The sequence below is a fragment of the Heteronotia binoei genome, chromosome 4 (assembly GCF_032191835.1).
Source record: "Heteronotia binoei isolate CCM8104 ecotype False Entrance Well chromosome 4, APGP_CSIRO_Hbin_v1, whole genome shotgun sequence".
Lineage (NCBI taxonomy): Eukaryota > Metazoa > Chordata > Lepidosauria > Squamata > Gekkonidae > Heteronotia > Heteronotia binoei.
In genome coordinates, this window is record NC_083226.1 from 139,545,960 (window position 1) to 139,569,379 (window position 23,420).

The following is a 23,420-nucleotide window of genomic DNA, read 5'->3' on the forward strand; positions in this document are numbered from 1 at the left end:
TTTTTTGATCCTGCAGTTAGGACTGGCCCTGCTGCTAGGCAGACTAGGCAATTGCCTAGGGTGCTGGCCTTCTGGAGTGTTGAATTGGGCACACCCATGTGACTTGGTGGTGTTATCAGTGTGAGGGGGGGTGGGCAGCAGAAGTTAGCCTTGCCTAGGGTGCCAGACAGTCTAGGGCCAGCCCTGCCTGCAATTGCTTTGGAAATTTTGATAAAGCATAGTGAATGCCACCACAAAGCAGTTTTATGCTGCATGGCAGCCAGTCTCAAAATGGTAGTCACGGGGGCAAGAGGCCAACTATTGAGAGTCTGCTGGGAGTCTGTATTCTGATTCGTGCCTCTTCTCCCTCCTCCAGGGGAGTCTCTTGCTATTCTCAGCAGGGGCTTCCTAGGTAAGGGAAGGGTAAAATCAGAACTCCATCTCCCAGCTCCCTAAAGTGCTGGGCCACACAATTTGGTTCTCTTGATCTGCATGCAGCCTGCAATCCATGGATTGTGCATCCCAGGCATAAATAAATGATTGTGGCTTTCCAGTTGGCATACGCAAAGTAGTAAAATATGCATATATGGTGTGAATTTGTCAGTGATAAACATGTACATGTGGTCTACGTGCACTAATAAAGAAGTCCAGAGTCTCAATATTCTAAGGAGAGTAATTTAAGCACCCTTGAAAATTACTTATAGGTTTCCCTCTCTCTCTATACAATTCAATCTTAGACTGAAGATTTCTGAAAGATGTGTGGATTTATATATGTTTAGTAAATTCTAATTATAACCAGGGCTTTTTAAAAAAGCAGGAATGCACAGGAACGCAGTTCTGGCTGGGTGGGTGTCAGGGTGTGTGGCCTAATATGCAAATGAGTTCCTGCTGGGCCTTTTCTACAAAAAAGCCCTGTGCGGAACAATGGTGATGTCAGGGTGTATGGCCGAGTATGCAAATAAGTTCCTGCTGTTTTTTTTCTATCAACCCCCAACTGATTATAATAATACACTGTGTAGGAAGTTCACCAGTTCCAAAAAGGATATCAAACTACAAAAACAAAGACTTTCCTTGTTTCATGAAAGTCCCTAGATCTGTGGCTCATGCATCACAATGAAGCATCATTAGCTTTCTGGGTAGCGGATTCCAAAAGAGACACATTTGTAATAATCTCATGTAGCTTTTGGAAAGTTTCTTTGTGTTGTTCTCTTCCTCTCCCACATGGCATCTCTGTGTCAGCTGTTTCAGGATGTCACTGTTCTCATTGGAGAGGTATTCACAACATTTACCTAGTTACAGGTGGGAAACCTGTGGATCCTTCAATATCTTGGGATCTTAGCATATTCCAAATAACTCTTAAATTTCTTGGGTCTTCAAGTTCTATATGGGGCCTTCAGTCTGAATTTGTTCAGATTTATATAGTATTCTTCTCTATGCATCTCTTCAGAAACTCTGTTAATCTGTGATCATTATTCGGCTATACTTGCTTGCTGCTATATGTTATTGTTATGTATTTGCTTATGTGATTTACAGTTTGTAGGCCTGAGTCTGAAGCATGCTTCCATTACTCTCCAGGATCCTGATGCCTGCTTTCCAATTGGCCGTTCTCTTAGAACTGGCCAATCAGGGCACAAGGCATTTCTCAAGGAAATGCAAATAAAGGATCGTGGAGAGACCACTAGGAGGGATTGCCACCAACTAACAGGGGGGGGGGGGGCGTGTTTAACTTGGCCACAATGTATATATTCAGTTGAGTTGCCTGTGTTGTTTGTGTCTGTTCCTTCTTGAATAAGTTGTTGCTATTTACATAAGAGCCGACTGAAATTTCAGGATATAATTGGCTTATGGCCTGGACTTCTTTCAGGCTCTCCTGTCCTCAGTCTTGCGTTGGCCTGTTTCAAAATCACTCTTGTGCCCATTGTCATCCTCAGCCACTAATGTCTTCTGAAAAAGATGGCGAATATTGTCGGACAGCAGGAGTTTTAATCTAGTTTTATATGTCAGTATCTATTTTGGACATTATAGGCTAGGAAGAGCCTTGCTTTTAATGGGCCTTAACTAAGGCAGCTCAGAGCTAGGAAACACCTGGAGATTTTGGGGGTGGAGCCTGAGGAGGGTGGGGTTTGGGGAGGGCCTCAGCAGAGTATAATGTCCTAGAGTCACAGCCATTTTCTTCAGGGGACCTGATCTTGTGAGTCAACCGTGATAGTGGGAGATCTCCAGGTGCCACCTGGAGGTTGGCAGCCACAGCCATTTGGTAAGGATAGTGAGTTTTTCCAGTGCTTGATAGTTTTATGATTCCCATCAGATTACTTACCCAGTCTCCACTAATCTCTGCTATTTGTACAGTGACATACCTCAGTAATCTTTGCAATTTTGATAGGATGCTGTAATCATGTCAATACCACTCAGCAACCTCACTGTCCTGGATTTCTCATGCTTTCTAGTGCTCTATTAAGAAAACCTTAAACTTCCTAAATCACAAAGGTGTTTTCCACACAGCCTTAATGTTCCAGTTTCATTTCCCTTTGTTACTGCCGGTTGTTTCCACAGTTTTGTTAGCAATTCCTTGCTGTACCAGTTTTTCAATGCCACCCACCCCAAGAAAAATGTTGACAAACCAAGACAGTAAAGGATTGCTAACAAAGCTGTATGGAAATGATGGGGGTGGGGGAGTAACAAAAGAAAATGAAACTGGAACATTAAGGCTGCCTGGAAAACCACAAGGATAGCTTGTGGAGTTGCCAGCCTCCGGGTGGGGCCTGGAGATCTGCTTTTACAGCTGATCTCCAGCTGGCAGAGAACAGCTCCCCTGGAGAAAATGGCTGCTTTGAAGAGTGGACTCTATGGCATTGTACTATTTCAGTGTTTTGGATCGATGTATTACTTAAAGTCCCCTGATAGCTTTATGGTTGCCCTCAGATTACTTACTCTTCCCCAAGTCCCGCTCTCTCTCGGCTCCACCCCCAAAGTCTCCAGGTATTTTTCAACACAAACGTGGCAACTCTAACATCTAAGATTTTAAAATTCCTGCAATATGAATCAATGGCATCCTTTATTGCTCAGTCTCTGGTGACTTCATTCTTTCTGGGGTTGCAGTGAGCATCAAAACACCCCATGATTGTAGCCAGCATTTCTTGGGCTTGGAAAGTGTTTGTACTCAAATGCCTTAGAGATCTCTTTACTCCCTTTCTATGATCCATGGCAAGCCACTTTAATTTTGGACCTTTTGTTTGTCTGTCTTGCAATAGCCACATAACATTTAAGCTTTTCCTAAGGCTTGTGTGCCTGGGCTAAGTTCTGAGTTGCAGGTTGAATGTCTTTTGCGGCTTCTGTCTTTTCAGCCTTCCTCTCCCCACCCCCTTCACCGTTATGCTGCTATTGATAGATTGTGGTGTTGTTTTTCTGTCTAGGATTCACTCACCCCTGCCACCATATTTTCTGCTTGAAAGGCCAATGACTGCAATATCCTCCATGCTGTTCAAGACAACTTTTATTTTTAAGTACATGGTTCACAGAGGTGGCTTAGTCTGTGGCCTCTGTCTCCTCCAAGGCCAGAGGAGGTGGGTGTTGTTCTTAACTGGCTTCTGGTTTCCTCCCAGGAAACACAAAATGAAGTGGCTTTCTCATATTACTGCAATGATGCTTCTGGTCTTGACACGGACTATTTTAGAAGGTTGTTGGCTATGCATATAGCTGAGCAATGGGGGAGCAATGTACAAGATAATAGCGTGATGGTTATTGCATGTATTCATCTCTCTTGGCTTGGCTTCGCGAACGAAGATTTAAGAAGGGTGCAATAGTCCACGTCAGCTGCAGGCTCGCTGGTGGCTGACAAGACCAATGCGGGACAGGCAGGTCCGGTCACAGTGGCTGCAGGGAAAAGTCTGATTTAGGGTTGGTGCTGTAGCAGTGCGATTCTTCCTCAATCTCCTTTTGTCCTCAAGACCAGCTATGCGTGCGTTCTCAAAAGAAGAGACAGCCTGGTGGATGGTGTGCCTCCATGCTTTGCGATCTGAGGCTAGGTCAGACCACTGGTGATGGTTGATGCGACAGGTGCCAAGGGATTTCTTCAAGGAGTCCTTGTACCTCTTCTTTGGTGCCCCTCTTTTTCGATGGCCGGTGGAGAGTTCGCCATACAGGGCAATCTTGGGAAGGCGGTGGTTTTCCATCCTAGAAATATACCCTGCCCAGCGCAGCTGCGTCTTCAACAGCAGTGCCTCGATGCTGGTAACCTCTGCCCGCTTGAGAACTTCAGTGTTGGTCACAAAGTCACTCCAGTGGATGTTGAGGATGGTGCGAAGGCAGCGCTGATGAAAGCGCTCAAGGAGTCACAGGTGATGACGGTATAAAACCCACGATTCGGAGCCGTAGATGAGGGTTGTCATCACAACCGCTTTGTAAACATTGATCTTTGTGCCTTTTTTCAGATGCTTGTTGCTCCACACTCTTTTGTGCAGTCGGCCAAAGGCATGGTTTGCCTTTGCCAGCCTGTTGTCGATCTCCTTGTCGATCTTAGCATCTGAGGAGATGATGCACCCCAGGTAGCTGAACTGCTGGACTGTCTTCAGAACTGATTCACCCACAGTGATGCAGGGAGGGTGATAATCTTCCTGGGGTGCAGGCTGGTGGAGAACTTCTGTCTTCTTCAGACTAACTTCTAGGCCGAATAGCTTGGCAGCCTCTGCAAAGCAGGACGTCATATGCTGCAGAGCTGATACCGAGTGGGAGACGAGTGCAGCATCATCAGCAAACAGTAGCTCTCGGATGAGTTTTTCCATTGTCTTGGAGTGGGCCTTTAGTCGCCTCAGGTTGAACAGGCTGCCATCGGTGCGATAGCGGATGTAGACACCATCGTCATCATCTAGATCTACTGCGGCTCTTTGAAGCATCATGCTAAAGAAGATCGTAAAGAGAGTTGGCGCGAGAACGCAGCCTTGCTTTACACCTGTGCCTATTGGGAAGGTCTCCGAGAGGTCGTTGCAGTTTCTGACTTGGCCTCGTTGGTCTTTGTGTAGCTGGATGATCATGCTGAGGAACCTTGGGGGACATCCTAAACGTTCCAAGATTTGCCACAGGCCTTTCCTGCTAACGGTATCGAAAGCTTTGGTAAGGTCGACAAAAGTCACATACAGAGCCTTGTTTTGTTCCCTGCATTTCTCTTGGAGCTGCCTGAGAACAAATACCATGTCGGTGGTGCTCCTGTTAGCTCTGAAGCCGCACTGGCTCTCTGGGAGGAGTTCTTCTGCAATGGCGGGCACCAGTCTGTTTAGGAGTATTCTGGCAAGGATTTTGCCTGCGATGGAGAGCAGGGTTATCCCCCGGTAGTTGGAGCAGTCTGACTTTTCCCCTTTGTTCTTGTATAGGGTGATGATGATTGCATCGCAAAAGTCCTGTGGTAATTTGCCTTGTTCCCAGCAGGTGACAAGTACTTTGTGAAGTGAGCTATGTAGTACTGTGCCCCCATGCTTCCATATCTCTGGTGGAATTCCATCAACTCCTGCTGCCTTGCCACTTTTCAGTTGCTTGATGGCTTTAACAGTCTCTTCTAGAGTGGGGATCTCATCCAACTCTGTTTTCACTGGTTGAAGTGGGGTGAGGTGAATTGCTGAATCTTGAACTACGCGGTTGGCACTGAAGAGAACCTGAAAATACTCCGACCACCGGTTCAATATGGATGCCTTGTCTGTGAGGAGCACTTGGCCGTCTGCACTACGCAAGGGACTCTGAGTCTGATATGATGGACCATATACTGCCTTCAGGGCTTCGTAGAACCCTCTTAAATCACCAGTGTCTGCACACAGCTGGGTTCTCTCAGCAAGCTTGGTCCACCACTCGTTCTGAATGTCTCGAAGCTTGCACTGGAGGTTGCTACATACAGCGTGAAAGGTTGCTTTTTTCCTAGGACAGGAGGGCTGAGCAAGATGTGCTTGGTAGGCAGATCTCTTTTTCGCCAGTAAATCTTGGATCTCTTGATTGTTCTCATCAAACCAGTCCTTGTTCTTCCTTGTGGAGAACCCGAGGACTTCTTCAGAGATCTGCAGGACGGTAGTTTTTAGGTGTTCCCAGAGTGCTTCTGGAGAAGGGTCTGTGGGGCAACTGGGGTCCTCAATTCTTGACTGGAGTTTTGCCTGGAAGGCAGCTTTAACTTCGGCTGACTGGAGGCTGCCAACCTGAAACTTCCTCCGAGGGATACCTCCTCTCCTGGGTGTGGGTTTAAAGTGAAGACGGAGATTGCAGCGTACAAGACGATGATCCGTATGACATTCTGCACTGGGCATTACTCGGGTGTGTAAGACATCTCGAAGGTCTCTCTGGTGCACCAGAATGTAGTCGATAAGGTGCCAGTGCTTGGACCGTGGGTGCATCCAGGTTGTCTTCAGACTGTTCTTCTGCTGGAAGATAGTGTTGGTGATGGTGAGCTGGTGCTCCATGCAGAATTCTAGCAGGAGGCGCCCGTTGTCATTGCAGTTGCCAATGCCGTGTTTGCCAAGTACTCCTTTCCAGGCTTCCGGGTCTTTACCTACTCTGGCATTGAAGTCGCCAAGGATGATCACCTTGTCCTCTGTAGGGGTCTTCCGTACGAGGTTGCGTAGATCAGCATAGAACTTGTTCTTTTCTCCAGGATCTGCTTGAAGGGTTGGGGAATACACACTGAAGAGTGTTGCATGCTGCTTGTTTTGAAGTGGGAGGCGCATGGACATGATGCGATCTGAGTGACCTGTTGGCAGGTTTTCGAGTTTGGAGGCAATGGAGTTCCTGACCATGAAGCCAACGCCAGAAAGGCGGCTCTCAGCCTTTGACTTACCTGACCAGTAGAGGGTATAGCCAGCATCGTGTTCTTGAAGACTACCTTCCTCAGGGAAATGGACCTCACTGAGAGCTGCTATGTCGATATTCAACCTGAGAAGTTCGTGGGCAACTAGAGCAGAGCGTCGTTCAGGGCGACCACTGTCTACTGTGTCAAGCATGGTTCTGATGTTCCAACACGCAAGCTTTAGTCTTTGCACACTTTGTGAGGCAGGTGCATGCCTTTTCTTTGTTGTTATTTTTTGACCGCAAGTAAGGATGCCCGTTGACCGCGGCTAGCCAACTGGGGTGGAGGAGACGAGCTTTGTTTAGGCCACCTTTTCTAGGCCCCTCTCCGTGTGGAGCAAGCAGTGCTGTCCCTAGATAAGGCTGCTTGGTTGTTCAGGGTGCTGCCGAAAAATGCTTTTGTCTCCAGGTTAGCATCAGGTGACCAATACCCTGAACCGCCTACATGCAGGATCGGGACTGCGGCTTCCAGTGGCACCTTCCACCTGCCGTTTCGCCCCTTGCCCATCGCTGCAGGACTTGATGCATTGTGGGTTGTGTATGTGGATATGCCCTTCAGGCCTGCGCAGAGGAATTTTTTAGGTGAAGCCCAGTGTGCGTGGTACTGGCTCCACCCTTTCACCTGGGGGTCATCTGCCATGGCCCAGTAAGCCGGGACGCCGGCAGCGAGTCCTCCAGGTGGTAGGTGTTACATTAACGAGCTCTATCTGCCCGGGTTTGATGTTAGAGTTTTCCTTCTCTTAGGCTGGCAAGGTTGGTGGGCCCAGCCTGCCCATCCGGTTATACCGCCGGACAATTCGGTCGCACCATGACGTAGCAAACTCTGTGAAAAACGGGGGGGACCAGCGAGAAGGTGTTGCTACGGATGCAGTAATGCAGGAGAGGCCATTGCAGTGACCATCTGCCAGGCATAGCCAGACAGTGACCACGCGGTATTCACTACACCGGGAGAGGAGAAGCTATGCATTGCGCATACACTTTCCCTGGGGGGGGTAGGATATCCAGAAGGAGCCCGCCCCCCACCCCCCCCCCCCGCATGTATTCATACAATATGTAGAAACACTGAGTAGAAAAATATAGAAAAAGTACAGTGAAGGGCAACCAAGATGATTAGGGGGTTGGAGCACCTTCCCTATGAGGAAAGGCTGAAGAATCTGGGACTTTTCAGTTTCGAAAAGAGACAACTAAGAAAGGACTTTTTTCAGAAGACACTCATGGCTGAGAATGACCATGGGGACAAGAGTGATTTTGAAACAGGCCAACAAAAGACTTTGCAAGCTCAACCACTGCCCACCAGCTATACGTAGCATTTCTCATTGTACCCCATTTCATCATCTGAAGCGTGCATGCACACAGAAGTTTACATTCTGAATAAAACTTTTGTTGGTCTAAAGGAGCTACTGGGCTCCTACTTTGTTCTATTGCTTCAGACCAACACGGCTGCCTACCTGGATCTACCATAAGGGAAGACATGATAGAGGTTTATAAAATTATGCATGGGGTGGAGAGAGTTGACCAAGATAAATTTTTCTCCCTCCTTTGAGGACATCCAGTGAAGCTGATGGGCAGTAAGTTCAAGACAGACAAAAGGAAATACTCCTTTACCCAGAGTGATTAAAATGTGGAATTCATTGCCAGAGGATGCAGTGATGGCTGCAGGAATAAACAACTTTAAAAGGGGATTAAATTGATTAATGGAGGATAGGTACTAGCCATGGTGACTGAGGGGAACCTCCACATTCAGAGGCACTAATCCTCTTAATTCCAGAGCCAGGAGGCAACATCAGGGGAAGGCCTCTGCCTCTATGCCCTGTTGTTGGCCATCCAGAGGAACTGGCATCTACTGTGTGAGACAGGATGCTGGACCAGATTGGTCTGATCCAGCAGGGTTCTTCTTATGTTCTTATTGGTTCCATGTCATGTATTTTAACAAAAAGACTGTGTTGAAATGTGCCATATTTTCTTCATAGTAATCGGATTAGTATATCATAGCAGACTATAGTTTTTAAGATGTCATACTAGAGCATACTGAACATTCTGGCTGGTTTGTATTCAAGACTCTGATGAAATCCCATAACAAGAAAACCTAACCTATGTGGTCTTCTCATATTCAGATCTCCTCAGTAGATATGTTCTACATAAATGAATGTTCTACATTTCTTCCTCTTTTGTGGATACACCATGATTCCAGTTACGTGTCATATCCCTTAAAACATCCAGACAAAAAGAAAACTACTGTCTACTCCCAATCCTCATTTTATGAATAAGAGAAATTTTAAAAGACCATATTGACAATTAGGGACATATGGAAATTCATGTGTTAAAAATTTCCTTTGTATGTACAACTTCATTCCCAGTTTAGTTTTAATACATTTTGCTTGTAACATGGGTGTTTATTACATTTATCATTTTTATACACAGAGAGAAATCTAATCATCTGGCGGCCTCTGGGAGTTATATTATGACTCAGGACTGCTTCGTTCATAGCTGAAACATGCACTTTTTCTTGTAAAGTTCACGGTGATGTAATAAAACAATTATCATGTTTCTAAGTCATTATAAGGGTGTGTGTGGGAAAAACCTGTATGTACCTCATATAAAACCCATTGCTGTTGATGTCAGAAGTTTCCCATTGGTATACATAGTGTGATAATTAAAAATAAAGGGTTTTTTTGCAAATACATGAAAAACCAAAAGCAGTCTTATGTCCACTGATTAATGGGAGCTTTTGTGGGTTAGACCCTTCATTGCCAGCTACTTCATTCAACAGATGCTTAAGATTCAGTTCCTCTGTTAGTCTTTAAGGTACCACAAGACCTTCTTTGCTGCAGCTTACTGCTGCCCTACTGGCACTGAAGGGGACTGGGCATAAGTGGTTTTCTTAAAGAAGACACTTGGTTGAAATCCGGGTTTTTTTCCCCTAGGGGAATGTGGTGGAATGGAGTTCCGCAACCTCTTAGTAGAAACAAACATTTTAAAAAATGTTTAAATGGTCATGAGGGGCACCCACGTGTTTCTCCTTCATTTCCCTCTTGAGAGTTCTGGCACCACTTTTTCCAGGAAAAAAAAGCTTTTGTTGAAATGAATCCATTGATGGTTCTGAAATGAATCCATTGATGAAGGCTTATAGAATCAGGAAGGTAGGCAAACATCATAGAATGGGAAAAAAGGCAAGTCGAGCAGGGCTGTCAGCCACCTGAAGGAAAAAAATGTCCTGACCCTTTAACAGATTTTTAATGGGAGGTTATTTACCAAGAGATGGTATTTACTTGTGTAAAGCTTCAATTGCTCATATCCTCAGACTAAGCTTCTGTTAAAGTGGCAAGATATTTCTTCTCCAAGTTGCTGGCAATTCTAGTCAAGAACCAGTTGATTCTTCTATAAGATGTTGGGTCTCTTCCATCTCTCATCAATCGATGGCCTTTCCACATTCTTATTTTCCTCACTTGGTTTGTTCTTGTTGCCGGGGGTGGGAGGGTCTTATTCCATCTACTGGTCGATTTGATATTGTGTCTTGCTCCCTCTACTGGTCAATTCAATATTACATTGCTGTATGACAAAACATGTTCAGAACAGATGCCCCTCCCCCAGACAATAGGAACACACAAACAATTAAAAGCTTTTTGATTCCATGTAAACAGACTAGAAGTTAAAGTAAGTGCAGGGGTTTTTATCTCAGAATAATGCAAACAAGTACAGTGAAGAGGGGCTGTAATTGGTTCATCTCTTTAACTGCAATAAAAATTTATTTTAGAAAAGTTGATCTGCTGCTGTTGGTCTGGGGGTTACATGATGCTGTTTTATTCTGATGTGGTTTATTTTAATGTTGTTTTAATGTTGTAAGCTGCCCTGAGCCCGCTTGTGGGATAGGGTGGAGTATAAACTGAAAATTAAATTAAATTATAACAGCAAAGAATCTTGTTGTATCTTAAAAAGTAACTTATTGTGGCACAATATTTTTTTTACCACATTATATAGCCCCTCTCCACATACCTGCTCAAGGAGGCTTAATTTTAGCTTTTAAGGTGCCCCAGCATAAGAACATAAGAGAAGGCATGTTGGAGCAGGCAAGTAGCCTATCTAGTCCAACACTCTGTATCACACAATGGCCAAAAGCCAGGTGCCATTAGGAGGTCCACCAATGGGGCCAGAACTCCACTGTGGCCCCCCAAGTGCCAGGAATACAGAGCATCATTGCCGCAGACATAGTGTTCCATCTATATCTTATGGTTACTCGGCACTGATGGACCTCTGCTCCATATGTTCATCCAATCCCCTTTTGAAGCTGCCATCACTTCCTGTGGCAATAGATTCCATGTGTTAATTACTCTTTGGGTGAAGAAGTACTTCCTTTTATCAGCTCCATTAATTTCATTGAGTGCCCATGAGTTCTTGAATTGTGAGAAAGGGAGAAAAGGGGTTACATTATCTACCTTCCAGTTCTGGGATATGGAGGCAGGTTTTAGTGGTAGACTGCATATTTTTGCTAGGTGATCCACAACTTGAGTTCTTTCATAACTCTTGGATGTATGTCAGCTGGTGATTTGTCAGTTTTTTATTTGTCCACCAATTGTAGGACTCTTCTCTCATCACTTCAATCAGACTCAGGTCCTTTGACACCTCTCCTAAAATTGGCAGTTCTGGAGTGGACAAGCACCTTCTTTCTTCCACACTGAAGACAGAGGCAAAAAATTGTATTCAGCTTCTCTGCCATTGCCCTATCATCCTTTAGTGCTCCTTTCACCTCTTGGTCATCCAAGGCCCCCACTGCCTCCGTAGCTGCTTCTTAAGCATTTGAAGAACGGTTTATTGTTGGTCTTTATGTTTTTGCAATATGTTCCTTATAATATAGTGGATTCTATGGATCGATGAGGCAAGGTGGTAGTGAAATATCAGCTCTTTATTGATTTCAGCATAGTAAGGGCTAAGCATAAGACTGAAGACTAAGAATTCAAATTGTCATAGACCATTCCTGCCAATGCCCCACTGGTAGAGAGATGAGAATTAAGAACTGAAAAGGGAAGTCATAAAAACACCTGAGCTGTGATATATAAATTATCTTTTAATGGCTGACTTGCTGTGCTGATCTTAAACTTCTGATCATGTAGATCTGTAGATAATCTTTTCCAGAATCAACAGGGCCAATTATATATACACGTCAGGGTTCCCGCGCAAGCACTCTGTTGGTCCATTCAAACCAGCAGGGGCCCATGATTGGAGCAGGGCAGAAGGGATTAGGATCCTACTGCCCATTGTTCCCCAGTCCCCAAGCTCTGGTTGTCTGGCTCCAATGAGCCAGGCAGGAACACCCAATTCAGTTCTCACTTGAGTCCACATACATAACATTCCTTATACTCCCTTTTTGTCTGTCTGATCACCAACTTGCAAAGCCTGTGCTCCCTTTTATTTACCTCATTTGAACTGACCTTCCATTGCTTAAAGAAATCCTTCTTACCTGTGATGGGCTCTGCCTTCTGTATGATTGCAGGAATTCTTGTCATAGTATTGCCTTTACAAGAAGTGCTGGAGTAAGCAAATTTGACATCACTGCTTCTATGCATTCTAGTAGTTAGGCTTTGTTAGACTCTTGGTTACATGGTGTTATTGATCTCTTCTGTATCCAAAGTCTCAAAAACTTTGTGAATGTTAACATCTGCTTTTCAATCCTGTACACAGATATTCTTTGGAAATTTGATTAGCACTCAGAAAGATGCTTGCATGTGCAAATTATAATGTGACAATTGGAAGATTATATTTAGTCATAGCAAGGGAATTATTTAGGAGGGTTTCAAAAGTTTATATCAGAACTGACAGGTTATTATATTATTATGTATTCCTTTGTTGCCCATTATTCACGTAGGTTATTGGCTTAATCATGGCAGGGGGTGATGGGGTTTTTGCCACTGCAGGCTGCCTCCCTGCCCATGCCCCATCCCTGCCCCCAATGGGGGCCTTTAAATGAGGGGTAGGTGAAGGTTACTGCCACACTGCTCCTTCCATCTGCCCAGGACCCAAGTGGATGGAAGAGGCGGTGCTTTGGAGTGAGGCCCCATTGTCTCTTTTGTCCACCAGAGTCCTGGATGGGCAAAAGGGGCAGTGCAGTGCCTCTGCCTCACTCTGCAGCCCAGTTGCTAACAGGCCACAGACCAGTACCAATCCGTGGCCCAGAGGTTGGGGATCCCTGGTCTAAGATATGCATATTAATTTTTCTACTCCAAAGTGATGAATTTGACAGTCTTCAGTCAGAGGACAGAAGGGAGAGGAGCTGTGGTTTAGTGGCAGAGCATCTGCTTGGCTTGCAGAAGGTTCTGGATTCAATCCCTAGCATCTCCAGCTAAAACGGTCCAGTTGTAGATGATGTGAAAGACCTCTGCCTGGGATCTTGAAAAGCTGCTGCTCATCTGAGTAGATAGCACTGAACTTTGATGGACCGATTGTCTTATGCAGTAGAAAGCAGCTTCGCTTGTGTTCATGTGTGCAAGACCTGTGGAAGAGCAGAGATGGTGCATAAAGAAAGTCTTAGATGAATGCTTTGGCATGTACAGTTAAAGGATAACACAAGTTGCTGGAACAAGCCTTAGACCCTGGAGAACTTCTGCAGACATTCTGGAAAATCAGGAGCTAGCTGGGCCAGTGATTCGGCTCTGTACAAGGGTGCTTCATAAGCCCAGGTAACACTGTCAAGTGAATACTTTGGATCCCCACCACGGGACAACACAAGCTGCATTTATGTACATAAGAGCAGGCTTGTTGGTCTTTATAATTTCTGATTATTTGAAGGAACTTGTTCAAAGAGAGAAAGGGGTCAGGATGCTGGTGTACTTTGGATGGTGTCCTTTCCTCTGTGGAAAAGGAATCACTTTATATAGTTGCATTGGCTGTGTTTCTATTTGTCCTGCAGTGACCTTGCAAAAGCAACATCTACCCTTGTAAGGGCTAGGCTTGATTAATCATCTCATTCATCACTAGGTTTTTGATAGGGCTGGCAGCTTTTTCAGAATACCGTGGCACAATTCCTCATTGATTTGTGCTATCATGATCCTGTTATGCTTGCCCAGCATTCTTCACAAAGGTGACGTATAAAGTAGAGGGTCAACATTAAATTGGCACTCTTGTATGTTAAAACCTTGAATTGTGTTGACCCTGGCAACGGTCAATGCCTGCTTGGTTAGCCTCAAGCCAACAAAATCTATATTCACATGACACCAGCAGCCATTTAAAGATCTTGCCACCAAGCATGGAGCTGTAAAATGATCCTGTGGAGAGCTACTCTGTGTATGCAAAGCCTGTGTTCTTGTCACATATTTCCTTAGTCTCAAATTACTGACTTGGTCTAGGAAAAAAGTTTACCTATAAATGTTTGTCTTTAAGAAAAGCTGTGCTGGATCGGATCCAGCTAATCTTATATTCTATTTCTCATAATGACAGTCTGAATCACTGAAAGCTGACAAGTGGACATGAAGGCAATTGCTTTCTCCTTTTGTTTGTACCCTGGATCTGGTATGCAGGGGTATTCTGCTTCTGAACATAGAGGTTCTACTTAGCTCTTATAGCTTCACATCCCTTTGTTGGTCAGGTTTTGCTCTTCCAGAGTTATGCATGCATCAGAGTTGTGGTTGTCCCTTTCCAAATTTCTTAACCTTTGAATTTCACCAGTCTTGAAAAGCAGTTTGAGAGCAGGGATGTAGTGAAAGCAGATGGAACAGCAGCGATGGGGAAACTCTAGTGCTCTGTGTATTTATTATATACACACAGTTCTGTGCCCCATCTAACTGGTACATGTAGGGAGGTCTGTCCCATTATATGTGCGTTAAGTGCCATCAAGTTGCTCCTGATTAATTAAAATAACAATTATATTATTTTTCTTCTTCTGGGCACACCCTAAATGTTATAGCATGAAAAGTATGTATAAGATTACCTTTATCAGTTACCTGGAGTATTTTCATGAATTGAACACTTTTTTTTTTTTGTCATGCACCCATGCTGACACTTGTGGCAACTTTATGTCTTTTCTTCTCATGTAGTCAACAATTCATAAATTCTCTTGGCACCTGGAATTGTCTGTTAAAGAAATAATAATGTAGTAAATGATAGGAAAGATATTTACCAAGGCCTTGGAGAGGTGCTTCCAATCAGAATACTGTCCTTGGTCAAGCAGTGGTCTGTCTTCGTATGAGGCAGCTTCACGTGTGATTAAATATTCTCTTTAGGCATATCATAAAAGCAGCCATCTTTCAGTAGCATGGAAGTAATTGTACTCAGTGGTCATTTTGTAGAAAAATAGGTGGTGGAGCTCATCCAGGGACTGTTATGCAACTGCACCTACTATTCAATGGACAAGGTGGGAAGGAGGAGGTGGAACTCTCAAAAAGGTTCAGGAGCTGCGCTCTTGTGAGTTCACACTGAATTCGAGGCCTGGTTGTACTATTCCTGTGTGTAAAGTGTTATCAAGTTGCAGCCAATTTATGGTGACCCCAGCAAGGGGCTCTTGAGGCAAGTGAGAAGGCAGAGGTGGTTTGCCATTGCCTTCTCTGCATAGCATCCCCAGTCTTCCTTGGTGGTCTCCATCCAACCAAATACCAACCCTGTTTATCTTTCAAGCTCAGATGATACTGAACTAGTCTGGGCTATTAAGATTGTTACTTCCTCATATAGAAGCCCCATGGCACAAAGTAGTAAGCTGCAGTACTGCAATCCAAGCTCTGCTCATGACCTGAGTTTGATCCTGGCAGAAGCCAGGTTCAGGTAGCCAGCGCAAGGCTGACTCAGCCTTCCATCCTTCTGAAGTAGGTAGAATGAGTACCCAGCTTGCTGGGGGTAAAGTGTAGATGACTGGGGAAGGCAAACCATCCCATAACAAAAAGTCTGCCAAAAAAACATCATGATGTGATGTCACCTCATTGGTCAGTAAAGACTCAGTACCTGCACCTTTACCTTTTACTTTCTCATATTAGAACTGAGTAGTCAAAAGCTCCTAGTAGTTCTACAACAAGGATTTTCTTTTCATATATAAGGCTGATTACTTCTGAATCTGTTTTTGTAAACAAGGATTTTCTTTTCATATATAAGGCTGATTACTTCTGAATCTGTTTTTGTAAATGGCATTTATTTCCAGTTTGAAGAACAAAACCTCTCTCTGTTATAGGTCTCCACAGCTGGTAACCCACCAAGTTGGATACATCTCATTAGCCCCTGTCAGCCTGCTTGCAAGGACCAAAAATCAGGCCTCAGCCACGTTTCAGCAAAAGACTCCATTTGGCAGGTGTAGCAACTGATTGCCTGAAATAAAGACATATTGCCTGAAATAGCATACTGGCTTTGATTAACTGATAAGAAAGGCCACTGTGACAAAAGGGAACCAGTTCCAGAGGTTTCCACAAGTGGCCTGAGAGGTTAAAAGCTGAGGAGATGGGCTAAAAGTCTGCAAAATAAATGCACTAATCTAAAAAAATGTAATTTTTAAATTTAAAAATGTAATACATTACCATGGTGCCTTTTGGGACACTGCTATTTTGAGGGAGTGTTCATTCCATTTTGACAGGGGCAACTGCCCCTTTGCAAGAGGTACAAGATGGGTGGAACAGTTTCCCTTCCCCCAGTCTGCCCCACCCTTTTCTGCTAGCTGATGCCAGATGCAGGCCTTTTTGAGGGCCTCTGGTGAGGAGGGAACTTACACAGTTCAAGGCTCACCTAGCAGAGGGCAGGGCCAGCAGTCAGCTACAGACAAAACAGACCCCCTCCCCCATCAGCAACAATCACCTTCTGCCATCAGCTACAATCAGCACTCCAGCAGCTTTTTTTCCTGCTCCTTCTCAGATGATCGTGGGTGGGAAGAATAGGAGCTGCAGCTTCCACCACCCTGCCACTGCCTCTGAGTGTGCATCCTGGGAAGCAAGGGTGCAGTGGGAGGATGGGCCTTCCCTTCTGTGAATGTTTCAGGTCCCCTGGTTCTGTGTATATAATCTGTAGAGGTTAATAATAATAATAATAATAAATACGGTATTTAATTTATATCCTGCCCTTCCCGCCGAAGCAGGTTCAGAGTAGCTCACAACATAAAAACACTTAAACAATTAAAACAATACATATTATAGATCATACATTAAAACCATCTAAGTTGGTTTGGTGCTAAAATCTTGATGTTACGCATCTTACAGTTTTTCCGTGGCGACGGTATTCCTTCTACAGTAGATTCCATATTAAGTAAAAGCCAACTGGAAGAGAGTGGTATTACAGGCCCTGCGTAACTGGGCAAGGCTCCGCAAGGCCCGCACCTCCTTTAGCAGTTGGTTCCACCGGTGGGGGGCTACAATCGAGAAGGCCCTTTCTCTGGTGACTTTCAGTTTGGCCTTCTTCGGCCCGGGGATTACCAATAGATTTTGAGAACCAGATCGCAGTACCCTCTGGGGAATATATGGGGAGAGACGGTCCCTAAGGTAGGCAGGTCCTCGGCCATATAGGGCTTTAAAGGTAATAACCAGCACCTTGTAACAAATCCGGTACACTATTGGCAGCCAGTGCAGTTCCCGCAGCCCCAGCTGTATGTGCTCCCACCTAGGGAGCCCCAATAACAGCCTGGCCGCTGCACTAGCTGTAGTTTCTGGGTTCGGCACAGGGGCAGCCCCATGTAGAGGGCATTACAGTAGTCCAGCTTTGAGGTGACCATTGCGTGGAACACTCCTGCCAGGTCGCCGCACTCCAGGAAGGGGACCAACTGTCTTGCCCGCCTAAGATGAAAAAAAAGCGGATTTAGCAGTGGCTGCTATCTGGGCCTTCATTGACAGGGCAGGCTCCAGCAGCACCCCCAAGCTCTTGACCTTGCGTGCCATTTTCAATGGCGTACCATCAAATGCTGGTAGGGGGATTTTCCTGCTCAGGCTGCTACGACTCAGGCAAAGGACCTCTGTCTTTGCTGGATTCAACTTCAACCTACTCAGCCTGAGCCATCCTGCCACAGCTTGCAACACCAGGTCCAGATTTTCTGGGACACAGTCAGGCCGTCCGTCCATCAGTAGATAGAGTTGGGTGTCATCAGCATATTGGTGACAACCCAACCCATACCTCTGGGCAATCTGGGCAAGGGGGTGCATGTAGATGTTGAATAACATCGGGGAAAGCATCGCCCCCTGTGGCAGCCCACAATCAAGCGGGTGCCTCCGGGACAGTTCACCCCCCAATTGCCACCCTTTGTCCCCGACCATCAAGGAAAGAGGAAAGTCATTGCAAGGCCAACCTGCATCAGCGAGACGGTGGGTCAGTAACTGATGGTCGACTGTATTGAATGCAGCTGATAGGTCTAACAGCATCAGCACCGCTGAGCCACCTCGATCCAGATGCCGCTGGAGGTCATCCATCAGGGCGACCAGCCCTGTCTCCGTCCCATGACCTGGGCGGAAGCCGGATTGGTAGGGATCTAAAATAGAAGCGTCATCCAGAAAACTCTGTAACTGTAACGTTACTGACCTCTCAATAATTTTACCCAAAAAGGGTAAATTCGAGACCAGCTGATAATGTGCCAATTCGGCTGGATCTGATGTAGCTTTTTTCAAGAGAGGGCGGACCACATCCAGTTTGGTGTAGTGGTTAAGTGCGTGGACTCTTATCTGGGAGAACCGTGTTTGATTCCCAACTCCTCCACTTGCACCTGCTGGAATGGCCTTGGGTTAGCCATAACTCTGGCAGAGGTTGTCCTTGAAAGGGCAGCTGCTGTGAAAGTCTTCTCAGCCCCACCCACCTCACAGGGTGTCTGTTGTGGGGGGAGAAGATATAAGAGATTGTAAGCTGCTCTGAATCTCTGATTGAGAGAGAAGGGCGGGGTATAAATCTGCAATTCTTCTTCTTTAAGAGGCATTGGAAAAAGCTCTTCTGAGAGGTATCTATTTATGATGTCCTGTATAGGATATCTAAGCTCCCTCTGGCAAGCTCTAATTAGTCAGGAGGGGCATGGGTCCAGATCACAAGTTGTTGGGTGTAGAGTGGAGAGGATTCTGTCAACTTCTTCCAGGCTGAGCATGTCAAAGCAATCCAGAACTGGTCCAGAAGACAGGCACGGGGCCTCGAGTTCACATACTGTTTCCAATGTGGCGGGAAGGTCGTGGTGGAGTGATAAGATCTTATCTGCAAAAAATTTCGCAAAAGCCTCACAGCCTATCTCCAATTCCCTAACATGTGGCCTGCCTTGCGGCAGTGTTATAAGATTCCAAATTGTCCTAAACGGTTGTGCTGGGCGCGGGTTTGCAGATGCAATTTTGATCACAAAGTAAGTCTTCTTTGTGGCTTTGACTGCCATCTCATAGGACCTAATAAACTCTCGATAAGATGTTCTGGTCGCTTCATCTCGAGCATGCTGCCATTGCCTCTCTAACCATCTGAGCCCTCGTTTCAGTTGTCGCAGTTCCGGGGTACACTATGGAGCCAGCTTAACACAAGGACGCAAAGGGCGCTGAGGTGCGATCTCATCGATGGCTCTGGAGAGCTGGCCTTGCCAAGACTTCACCAGGTCATTGAGAGAATCGCCAGGGGGCCAGGAATCCTGCAGGGCCATAACAATAAGCAATATTTAAACATGTGAGGGAATAGACAATTAAAACAGATAAAACAGATAAAACTCTAAAAATTAATAAATATTCAAGTATATATAAAGGAAATCTGGCAAGTTGCATTAGGTTCTCAAGCTAGGTATGGGCTAGCCGGAAGAGGGTCGTCTTACAGGCCCTGCGGAACTGAACAAGGTCCTGCAGGGCCCTCACCTCCTCCGGCAGCTGATTCCACCATGTAGGGGCCATAACAGAGAAAGCCCTTTCTCTGGTGGATTTCAAGCGGGCTTCTTTCGGCCCAGGGACAGTAAGGAGATTTTGTGTTCCCGACCTCAGTACTCTCTGGGGAACATGCGGGGAAAGACGGTCCTTCAGGTAGACAGGTCCCAAGCCATATAGGGCTTTAAAGGTGATAACCAGCACCTTGTACCAGACTCGGTATATCACTGGAAGCCAGTGCAGGGTCCGAAGACCCGGCTGAATGTGTCCCCACTTTGGGAGACCCAATAACAGCCGGACCGCGGCGTTCTGCACCAGCTGCAATTTCCGAGTTCGGGACAGGGGCAGCCCCATGTAGAGGGCATAGCAGTAGTCTAACCTCGAGGTGACCATAGCATGGATCACTGTTGCTAGGTCATCACGCTCCAGGAAGGGGGCCAACTGCCTTGCCCGCCTAAGATGAAAAAACGCGGACTTGGCAGCGGCTGCTATCTGAGCCTCCATCTTTAAGGAAGGCTCCAATAGCACCCCCAAGCTCCTGACCCTGTCTGCCGCTATCAGCGGCGCACCGTCAAAGGCTGGCAGGGGGATTCCCCCTCCCGGGCCGCGGCGACCCAAGCAAAGGACCTCTGTCTTCGCAGGATTAAGCTTCAGCCCGCTCAGTCTGAGCCACTCAGCCACGGCATGTAATGCCCGATCTAGATTTTCCGGGGCGTAGGTCGGCTGGCCGTCCATCAGTAGATAGAGCTGGGTGTCATCAGCGTACTGGTGACACCCTAGCCAGTGCCTTCGGGCAATCTGGGCAAGAGGCCGCATATAGATGTTAAATAACATTGGGGAGAGAACCTTGTCTTGAAACTAAGCAATCTTGTCAGAAACTAAGCAAAGTCAGCCCTGGTTAGTATTTGAATGGGAGATCACCAAGGAATTCCAGGTTTGCTATTTAATTTTAATTTAATTTAATTTAATTTTTAGATTTCTATCCTGCCCTATCCCACAAGCAGGTTCAGGGCAGCTTACAACAATAAAACAACAGCGTTAAAATAATATATATATAAAAAACAGATGTTACGAAACAGGAGCAGCACAGTAAACAATCTTACAGACATAGGCAGAGAGGAACGCAGTGGCAAAGCAAATCTGAACATCTCTTGCCTTGAGAACCCTAAAAGGTTGCCATAAGCCATCTATGACTTGATGTCCCTTTCCACCAGCATTCCAAAGCTACAGATAACATGACCCACTATTGGTAGAACCTGGTCAACAGCTCTGCTTTCCCAAACCCCCACCCTCCACAAATCACTTTTGAAAGGCAATGATTGAAACGGATTTCATTCTTGTTATTTCTTTATTATAATAGTCTATAAAAGCTATTTTTCCTTAATTACCCCTTCCTCCATAGACTCAAGAGCAATTGGAGAGAGATTACAATGCAGCATTCCAATTGAATTACAAAAGCATTGCACGTGGCTGTCCTATTAACTTCAGAGCGCCGATGTGTTATAAAATGCAAATTGCAGAAAAGGCGGCAGTAATTTGTTTATAAATATGTTAATGCAGTGAAGTAAATGTCATACTGACTAAGGGGGGGGGACTCACTGATTGCAAAGTGTGCCTCCTAGCATGGCTTTCAGAGGGCAAAATTGCAGTTAATAAAACTACCTTTATGTTTTGTATTACTGCTTTTCAGCATAAATTGCTAATAAGCAATTTACATTAATGGCATTGGCACACATGTAAATGAGGTCCTTTTTTGGTGGTGGTGGTTGTTTTTTTTTTTTAACGGTGAAATGAGGTACCATTGCTAGCCCATTGCATTTCATTAACTGCGGAGATCTGAAATGTAGAAACATGCCCAACACCTCATTCATAGAATTTTATTATGAAACAGAAATTGTTCACTTCATTAACAGCTGGGGTAATGGAAATGTGGGAGAGTTAGGAGAGCAGGTGACCATGTGCATTACAAACAAAGATCAGGGGTTCAAGGAGGCAATTGGTAAGTCAGACCTATTAACAACGGGTGTGACTGTGGTGGGAAAACTTTTCCTTGGTCTTGATTTTGATGCAATGTCATCTATAAAATCTATTAGCATCCCTGTGGTGCCATATAGGCAAGATGACTGAGGCTGCAACCCTGAAAACACTTTCCTACAAATAAGCCACATTCAATCACATAGGACTCACTTATGAGTTAACCTGCTTACTTTTGCTCCCCGGGTCATGTGAACTTGGTCTTTATTACTTCATTATCAATAGTTGGATATGTGGATTTCAAAGTAACCACCAACCCTTTGCTTTGGTATGGGCATCACATTTTTCGGCATATGTTAAATTTAAATACACTTCTCTTGCGAAATGTCAGATCTTCCCTTATCTTAGCAGTGCATCCTGTTGGCTAGACCTTTTAATCTTACAAGGAACCTACACTGGAGACTTTGTACCCATTAGTTACATATTAAGAAAATTCCAACTTGGAGGAAGTATTACTATCGCCCACCTTACTGTGGGACTCTGCCTGGCACTGGCTACCTCTAAATTAGTTCAGCCATTCTGGAAACCTGATTGGTCTGCCTCCCCTAAAGTAAACTCCGCCTTCCCTAGTTTTGATGATAAACAAGTTTCTTCCTGATGAAAATGCAGCCAATCGTTGCCACCTGTCATTTGAAAATGTGAGTTCAATAGCATAACAAATAGTTAGAATAAACAAATGTGTTTAAAAGTTAGCTGTTATTTCTTTTCTACAATGGCCTGTTCCTTGATGACTTTCTGTGTGCTTATCAATAAAAAATAACTCTCTTGTTTTAAAAGCTTTATTATTTGATTTAAAACATTTATAAAGTGGTGTTCTTTCAGCTAGATCTAGACGATGCATACAATACGCTTGGAAAAACTACCCTTAATTTTCAGAACCCAGGCAACAGAGAGAAGCTACCAACACTGTAGGAATGGGAGTTTCCCATTTCAGGCCTTGTATACCTTGGATTCTTTAAGTTTGAAGATCGTTTCCTAAATGTGATAGATAAGCAGCAACTGTGTACCCTGAAAGTCAATTTTTCTACATGCAGCAGGACTATAAATTATTTACCTATTTCATTTTTTATTACTATTTATGTTTTTATTTTGTAGCCTTAAAAGCCCATCCCATCCAGGACACTCAAAGTGGATAACACTGTGTTAAAAGCTGAAGCTCAAATACTTTGGTCACCAAATGAGAAGGGAGCACTCACTGGAAAAGATCCTGATGCTGGGAAAGACAGAAGGCAAAAGAAGAAGGGGACGGCAAAAGATGAGATGGCTGGACAGTGTTACTGATGTAACAAACACAAATTTGAGCAGACTTAGGAGGATGGTGGAAGACAGGAGGGCCTGGCGTGACTTTGTCTGTGGAGTCGCAACGAGTCGGACTCGACTGTGTGACTGAACAACAACAACAACATAGGATCAGCATAAGAAGATGAGTTGGCTGGGTGGGCAAACTTGATGAGGGTGTGCTAGATCTTCGAATTGGAAGTATATCAGGAAATAATAGCTGTTTAAGGAGAACTGTATGAAACTATGCATGTTGAGGAGAATGCAGGAAGAGGAAATAATGCTACAGGCCTCCAAGCTAAGATGAGACTAGGGAAGCCAGATGGTTTCAACAAAAAAAAAAACTGGATTCACTTGATGCAAAAATTGTCAAGCTCCCCACCAAAATATACATGAAATGGGAAATTCATTGATAATCATCTATGTTACAGCTCATATTTGACATTAGATTGTGTCACTTTTATCAGGTTTTTTTAGCCCCTAAACACCTAAGCATGACTTTGCTTCACTAGTAAGGGGTAGAGTTGCCAACAACCTGAATAAAAGATGTCTTATTCC